A 9,257-nucleotide genomic window follows, 5' to 3' on the forward strand; every position below is an offset into this window, starting at 1 on the left:
CCATTAGAGAGTTGTAGAGTCACAGAAGATTTTGCGTTTGAAGAGACCTTAAAGATGGTCTCATTACACCCCCCTGYCATGGGCAAGGACATCTTTCACCATCCCAGGTTGCCCCAAGYCCTGTCCARCCTGGCCTTGGACATTTCCAGGGATCCAGGGGCAGCCACAGCTGCTCTGGGCTTCTGTGACAGGGCCTCCCCACCCTCACAGAGAAGAGTTTCTCCCTAATATCTAATATCTAATATCTAAATCTCCCCTCCTTTAGGTTAAGGCCATTCCCTCTTCTGCWGTCACTCCATGCCCATGAAAAGTTCCTCTCCATCCTCCTTGTAGGCTCTTGGAAGGTGCCATAAAACCCCCCTGGGTTGTCAGACAGAACAAGAACAGCAGCAGAGGAGGAATTGCAAAGGGAAGGGTAAGAAGGGAGGGTGGGATGGTGTCCTGGGGACAAGGGAGGAGTTTCTGTCCCTGCTGCCATCATGGTACAGYTCCTCCACGAGCTCGAGATTGCTGGTAGTGGCTTTGGAAGGGCTGTCGTTTGGAAGCCACAAGCAGTGTAGGTTTCTCGATAAGAGCCTGTGGAGAAACATGCCAAAAGCTGATCAGTTTTAATGCACACACAAACAAGAGGGAGAGGCAGCCCCAACACCAYGGTGAGGGGAGAGGAGCTGTGTTGAGTCTCATCACAGACCCACAAAGTGCTCTGGCTTGGTTTGCCCCAAACAGTTTGGGCTTTTTGACTTTGTGTCCTCAGCAAGGAGGCACTGGAACACGAGAACTGTTCAAGCAGACCGGTGGACTCTCTCTGTTCAAGATTTGCTCCATAGACAGCTGAAACCTCTTCTGAACTTTTCATAATATACTGGAAATTTATATGYGAGAGCACATATTAAATGAAATGAGAATGAGCAACTGCATGTAATAGGCACAGTCTTTCTTAGTTTTGTGAATTATTCCATGTTTTAAGTATTTTCCCTTATATGACTCAAGTTTTGTTGGTTTTTTTTTTTTGTTTGTTTTTTTTTTTTTTAAATTGTATTTGTTTGTTTTTGGTTTTGGTGTTGCTGTTGTTTTGTTGTTTCTTTTAGTTCAAGGAGTACCACAATGCCATTATTTTAGTATTCTTGTAGAGTGTGTTGACTACACAATATTGGCATCAATATATTGTAGGAACTACACAGACATTGCCACCACCCTTAGCAATTGTTTTAATGTTTGCATTTCAGAGTTCATATTGGGGTGATTTTTCGTTTCTTTTCAAACAGGAACCATGCTCACATCTCTTTCTTCAGACAGGTACCCGACTCCAAAACACTGCAATTTATTTGAAAGAAGGAAGAAAATTGTAACCGTGGAGTTCAGCTCACACAGAAAAAAGGGGAGAATTTTGCATTCATTGAGCCAACCACTCTTCACTGCACTGYTTCATTTTAATCTAATGCCATTCCACCTCCTCTTTCTTTTGTCCTGGCAGAGTCAATTATAACCACAGATTGCTACATGGAATTGCAGCACTAGGGAAACTGTTAGCACCTAGCTGCTCTGGCACAAGATCACACTAAACAGCTTATTAAGATTCAGCCATCAGCTCTGATGAGTTACATGCAGCAAAGGGCTGGGATTTACTTCCAACTCATTTAATTACAGAAATCAATGAATTCACAGAGTAAAAGCCATGAACAGGAAGATCAACTCGACTTGGCCACCATTTCATCTGAGATCTCAAGACGTTGCAAGTGAGACAGTACCAAGAATCTGTTTGATTTTGGAGGTTTGAACAAATGAAACAATGGTAATACAATTGCACAGATCTTTACCGTGTTATAAAAGTATTTTCAGTATTTCACAWATAAGATAAATATAACTGAATAATTTTTTCTTATATTACAAATAAGGAACTATATAATAAATAAGGACACAAGAGTATTTTTCTTATAAAATGGGATTGTCTCATAAATAAGCACACTAGAATATTCTGGCAGAGAAGTATTAAAGACTTCTACGTAAAAGAAAATCCAATTAATTTTAATGAAGAAGTTTATGTTGGTTTTTGGTTGTTTTTTTTTTTTTTTGTTTTTTTTTTTTTTTTTTTTTTTTTTTTTGTTTTATCAGCTACCTAAACACTGTCTTACTTCTAACTCCCTTAAAGCAGGTAAAGAAAATGCTCAGTAAAAACATCTCACCTGACATGGTGCAGCCAGGAATCTGATCCAACCAGTTTTGGTGATGTATACAGCAGCAGTTACGTTATTTAAATTTCATAAAATGTACAAAGCTGAGGTAACCACAAGATATTTCCCTCACAGCACACAAAGTCCAAACAGCATGAAAGGCCGAGTAAATGTTATAAAAAACATAGCAGTTTTAGTAGGATCTTGCAGTGCATTATATTGTTTCCTGGCTGTCCCCTGTRAAAGCATGGCATTTGTCACATGGTTTCACAATTTATTCATTAAACTTTAATATGTCATATGCCTTGCTTTCCTGGTATGCCATTGCTGTGTGATGTTAACTACAAAACCAAATACTAAACAGAGCTTTGGAGAGAACAAGCCCTGAGGAAAACAAAAAAAAAAGGAGAGCAAAGGAAAACATGAGCAGGTATAACAGAACATGAAGGGGGAATAAGGGCAAATTATAGAATGAAAGTAACCACAATCAAAAAATGCAAACAGAAGTCCAAGATATGCTAATCAAAAAATGTCCTATTATGCAAATGTAACAGTAATTGCTGAGCATATGTATTTGAATCTCAAAAGGAGAGAAAAAAATATGTAACAGCTACTGATGCCATATTGTACATTTGAGTAATTTAAGATACTGATTTATATTTCTTTTGGAGGTTCCATTCTTCTTCTTTCTCTCACAAAGGGTATCATTCCTGCATACAAATGAAAAGCTCCAAAACACTTTGTCCAAGGTTAATAGTTTTGTGTTAAAATTTTTTGTAAAGGTTTAGCAAGTCAAACAGTTGCTGAGCTCTGTGGCGTGGAATTAAAGCATCAGGGCAGAAGTGGAAAGAAAATGATCTGAGTGAAACGAAGAAATTGAAAAGACAGTGATTAAAAGAAGGATTATGATAGAAAGCTAAATTAATTAACTGGATAAAGAATTATAGTAAGACAAAGACTCAGGTTTTTAAGAAGGTGTGCATTCCTGAAGGTAGCAGTGTTTTAATCAGTTCAGCATCATAATGAGGAGAGAAAAAAAAAATCAACCCCAGTTTTCTGGGTTTTTTTCAATGTGTGGGGTTTTTTTAGGGGTTTTGGTTCTTTTTTTTTTTTTTTTTTTTTTTTTAATGAATAGGAATTCCTTGAAGGTGGGTTAACTCCATGAAGGCATTAACTCCATGGAGGCAATACCCMCAGCCCATGGAATTGCCTGTGTAGAGCGTGAACAGAATTTAATCCTAGAATATGTATTTCTTTCTTCTTCTAATGCAATGATGTGGGTGAGTCAGTAGGATCTCTGGAGACAATGGGGAAGAACGTGCGATTTCCCCACAATCTGAAACTTTGGGCTTGCTGAGATCACTCTGAAGAATTCTTGGCTAAAATAAAAAGAAGGGTTAACTGCTAGGATCAGGTTTCCTACCCAAATTCCAGCACAACTTGAACAGTGAAAAGGAATGGTATGTTTTCTTTCTGCCTGCAGCACAGCACAAAACATATGGGACCATCAAAAGTTTACAGTTTTGGGGCAAAATGGCATGTAACTTGCAGAGGATGAATCACACTAGAAAAAAAWACATATCCTGAATGTCATAATGAGAAATAAAATGTTGCATTGATTTCTAACAGAAAAATTCATTGCTGTGATTCAAAAGTCTTTTACAGAGAGTGGAGAGAAAGAAACACTTCCTTTACAACCAAGGATTATAAGCGACATATCTAAAAGAATAATACTGCTCTGCAACACCTGAGGTGATGCAGACTGAGACAKTGACAGAGATGTTTGTTTGTGAAGGAGATGAGAAAAACCTTAGATAAATGAAGATATTTTTGTAGTCTTGGTAGATACGATGAGGGGACCAGAAAATCCCCTTACTCTTTTGGGGTAGTGGATGGAAATGGTGTGGAATAGTCTGAAATGCCCACCTTTTAATACCTTTTATCTGAGCAGTGACYCAGACCTTTAAGAAAAAATAGGGCTGAGTACAGAGGGAGCTACGACCCCACCCTCACCCACTGACACATCTAGCCAGCCTATTTCATCTCAAATAGAATCCCACATCTCAAGCATTAATGCATATTAAGGGACTAGATATGAAACTGAGTTTATTTTTACAAAAATTTACACAGTAGCTGAAGTCTGAAATGCAACCCTGGCAGCTGGCCCTGCTCTGGTATGGTAAGTGAATAAACATTGTCTACCACAGATTTCAGGGGGTAAARTAACTCCAAGCTTTCCCCTGTGTGYTCTGAAATTTAATTTTGGTAAAGGATTAAAGGGGAAAACTAAAGCCAGATAGCAATGTTTAGCAAGTGTATYCTGTTTAAGAAGATCCCAGTATGGTGAGACTGAAACATAAAATAAGAAATCACATAGAAAATTTCACTTAAAATTATTTYAAGATTTTCATTTAAGGGAGAAGGATTCTCTGGGAGGTGGCAGGAAAAAGAAAGTGGATTCAACAGATATGTCTATCACATTATTCTTTTTACCTTTAAAGTGATTACCCTGAGGTTACGTGGTTATCTCTCATCCAGCTGTCATGTCCACACTCAGGAGGGAGGAGATCTCTCATACAGGACTTCAAAGACTTCTTTGTCTATTTTGCTTTAAGAAAGTAGAACATAAGGTATTTTTCATCAGTCCACACCCTGCTTACCTTTCCCACTATCCAGATGGAAGGGACTCCCTTCGGCTTTTATTTAGTGGAGACATTACAGAATTCCACTTTCGCAATCATAATTTCGTTTCTGATGTAACTATTGCGTTTCATTGTCCTGAAGTATCTCCTCTGCAGCCATTTATTCACTCCTTCTCCATTCATTTATCGATTCATGGTGTGATCTTTGTGATGACACAGTGAAAAAAAAACAATTGCATATGAACACTTACAAATTTTATGGCCAGAATTTTCTGTGATTTTACCTAAATGAGACAAGCACCCTACAAAAGATGGAAAGAGATTGAAAGAAGCAAGGAACATTTGGAAATATTCTGTAAATTGCTGAGATACCATTGTTTCAAAATATGTAATAAAAATCTTTGCTGAGGTTGCCAAAATACAAAATTCAACCCTTCAGCATGGCTCCTCTTACTTACTGTTGTTCAGTAATGCTAAAACTCTTTTTTTTTAAACTTACTTTCCCCCTTTAAAGATGACATTTCCCARTTYTTTCATTCTCTTCCAACTTRCACCATAAGATGGGATGGAATTTTYCCCAGAGGGCTTAGACAGGTAGGAAATGCAGAGTATTATTTGTGGTCTACATATTGCAGCTGCAAGACTTTGTGGATCTGTTCTCCATTCTAGGGTGCAGCTCTACAGGATTGTGGCAAACTGAAGGAAGGYATTTTGGTCCCTCATTTAAGTTTCCTGAGTAGGAACATTTAAAATTCATGCACTGACTTCTCAGAAAAGCACCTCAACCCAACAACATTTTGATTGCCACATGATGTTCTTTTGGTGAGATTATCAACGTTAGAGCAGCTGCTGACCACCCAGCACAGAAAGCAATTTCACCTTTCCACTAATCCTATCTTAATGTCTTAATGCAATTTGAACAGTTTTGAAAAAACAAATAAGACTGAGAAGGGCAAATTGAGTTCTAAAAGAAGCATTGCAGAGCAGACAGGACAGCACATCCAATGCTATGAGAAAATGCCATTTGTTCCTGGAACCCCTTTGAAACATTTTTAGGAGTGAAATGTCATCATAATTTTTAAAAAATGAGAAAGAAGCCCCACAGAACTTGCAGGGAAATGATCGTACAACATCAAAAAATAAATGTTCCACATGTGGGCTTTTTAAGAATGTGATAAAAATTGTAATGTGGAAGAAAAATATCAAACGCTGTGATATTTCTCGGTAGAAAAATGTGTGTGGGAATTGGAATTTAATTCCCCCCAGTGACAATGATCAGACAAACACATTCTCAGTGCTCAGGTGAATCCATACATCAGATTTTGCCCTTGTTCACTGTGTGAACTTCCCACAGCAGCACAGAGAGCAGGGCTAGGGGGCAGTTCTGAACCAGATGATCTCTGACTACCACAGCTGTACCTAAACCTTTTTAGGCTTTTTTGTTGTCTTTTTTTTTTTTTTTTTTTTTTTTTTTTTTTTTTTTTTTTTTTTTCAGATATCTATCTAAGAGATTTTTCAAAACCTCCATCGATGGGGCATCTGCAACCTCTCTGTGTTTCCTTAAAAATCCTTATGCTAGGAATTTTTCCCTAACTGCCAAACTGAATCTCCTTTGCTGCAATTCAAGGCTGTTGCTGCTTGCCCCAGACCCAGTGGACATGAGAAACACTTTATTAATTTCCTTTTTGAAGCCATTTTTCACACGTTTGAAGACACCTATGTCTCTCCTCACTCTTCCCTCCTCTAGACTAAACAAATTCCATCATGCTGAAAATTCAAGGCCTCAGTGGCTGTTTACAAAGTGCTCGTATATCAGGGCACAGCAGWCCTGAATGGCTGTCTAAACTCCATGGTAAGCGATGGCTCTGCTCCTCTGTCTCAGGGGAACTGTTTGGGTTGAGGAAAAAAAAAGGACTGTGAATGAACTTGAGGTACTTTATAAGTGAGTTCAGATGCATGCTGTGTGCTCATCCCAAAGATGTAAATGTATATTTGGAACTAGCTGGCCTCCCTCAGAGGAAGAAGAGAAAAAAGCAGAGCCAAAGTGAGGTGATAGCTTTCCAGGAAAGGGTGGAAATGTTGTCTGGACTCAAAAAGGTGTTTTGCTCCTCCTAGAGAACCTGATTTAGAAGAAGCTGAACAGAACTTTTGTGTGTCTTGGAATATCTTCTTTCCATTTAGAGCACATGAGGGTTCATCTGTAAAAACTCTGTTGAGATTAGAAAAGTCCCAGTGTGTCCCTGAAATTAATGGAGTAGCAGAAAACCAAGAGCAGGGGTCTAGGTTTAGGAGTTTGGGGCAGAAGCTGAAGCACAGGAAGATCTATCTGAACATAAGAACTTCTTCACTGTTCACTTGACTGAGGAAGGAACAGATTGTMCAGAGAGGGTGTGGAGTCTCYCTCAMKGGGAATATTCTGGGAATATTCCAGRATCCTCTGGCCACAATCCTGWGCCCTGTACTCTGGRATGARGSTKKACAGGTRATCCACAGTGGTCCCTTCCAACCTCTCCCGTTCTGTGATTCTGTGAGTTGATCTGGTCAACACCAGATAAAGAACTAGATCCACGAACTGGAGAAGGTTTTACTCCTCACCTCTCTTCTCTTTGTGCCAAATGTCAAGTCACCTTTCTTGTTCCTCTTTTTTTTTTTTTTTTTGGTAACCTGATAGTTAATGCAGACACATAACACTGGACACAGCTGAAGGAAAGAAAAGAAAATCCACAGGCAATCTTCCCCTCCTGTGGAGAGTGAACCCCACTAGACAATGTTAATTGTTTCACCCAGATTTATACGAGAAGGTGCTCAGATGATGCTGAAGAGATGGGAATGGATGTATAAATACAATAAGTCTTAGATCCCATTATGCAATAATTCTCTATTTGAATAAAACCTAGACTGGCTGTCAATGATGCTGTGGTAATTGAGCAGTGTGAAAAAGGGGAAAAGATACCACTGCTTCCTTCCCACATCTAATTTTTCAGGAATTCTTTCAGACAGAAATTTGTGATAGATTCGCAGAGAATTTGTCTTAATTCTGCACTGCCTTTCTCCTGTTTCTAAACCCAGCACCTGAATATTTTGCAGCAATATTAGGCAGTGTGACTAAGCATCTGTCAGGTGTTTGCTCTCTCATCTTCCCAAGGGCAGAAGTAGGAGTGTGTGTGTAAGCGGAAGCAGATGGCAGAGTAAGCATATTCTGTATACATGGACATGGGGAATGCACTAATATTGTTTAAATACCGAATCCTCAATAGCTTTGCTTTAAAAAGCAGTGTATCAAGCTAGGGGGATGGAAGCCATGGAAGTGTTTTGAGGGAGAAAGGAGAGGACACGAGGGAGAGAGAGGAAGGGGATTATTTAGCAGTGCTGCAACCCAAAGGCATCACTGGATTAATTCTCTAATCTGCAAACACGGAATCGATTAGGTACCATWAGCAGGTGAAAAATAAAACAGCAGCATAGTTCAGCTGCCTTTGTAGAACTAACAGGCAAAAGCTGCCAGCTGAGAGGTGAAGGAAATGTGCCCAGAGTGATGGTGAGAGGAGCAGAAGAAGCCCAGAGTGGGGGAATGATATCTCAGAGCTGAGAGAGAGAGTGGAACAGGAAGGCAGAAGCTGCTCACTGGCCTTGAGACATGGACACTTTATGGTTCTTTCTATTATACTTTGGGRCACTTATTTGGGAGACAAAGTCCACCAGACTGGCTGCCCTTAACACTGAAAAGCAGAAATTTCTGAAGAACAGGGGCAGCTTCTGAGGCCATCAGGATAAGTCTGAGTGACTCTGAGGGCACCAGGTGGGTGAGTGGCAGACAGAGAGCAGAGCCCTGGGTTGTGACAGCTCCAGCTGAGGCTTTTCACAGAGACAGAAAKCAGGCAGCACCCTCAAAGTTGCCTTATCATGGTGAGGGTGACTTTAAATGGCTATTGTAATTTGTGAAAAGCAGTAAGTAGGTCATTGTATCTTATCCAATTTCCTCCCTCATTTTGTTTTCTCCTCTCCCTTCAGGAAAGCACACTTCCTTGCACACTTGATTGCTTGTTTGCAAATGGGAAGCGCTTTTTACAGAGCGCCCAGATGGTGGAACATGCTCAGCATTATTGTCCAAACATGAGCAGTTTGCATGGAGGCTCAAGGCAGTGTTTATTAATGAACCTTAAAAACAATGAAACCTCACCAATCAAAGTCTAGGAGAAAGTTATAATACATCGCTCATTTGTTTTTCTTTACAAGTTATCCTATCACTACAAAAGACTCAACTTCCCCTTTGATATTTCAAATATCATGTGCTGGTAGATGGGCTATGGGAAAGACAGCAGAACTCAGGGCAGGATACTAAGTTGTTATAAAAATTTGGTTTTCCTCTCTTTTTTTTTTGTATTTTTTGAAGGGGAGATTGTGGGTTTTTGTTCAGTTTAGTTTTGGATTTGTTTTTTTCCTG

Source organism: Malurus melanocephalus, unplaced genomic scaffold (genome assembly GCF_030028575.1).
Source record: "Malurus melanocephalus ecotype Western Australia unplaced genomic scaffold, MMel_1.1 scaffold_85, whole genome shotgun sequence".
Lineage (NCBI taxonomy): Eukaryota > Metazoa > Chordata > Aves > Passeriformes > Maluridae > Malurus > Malurus melanocephalus.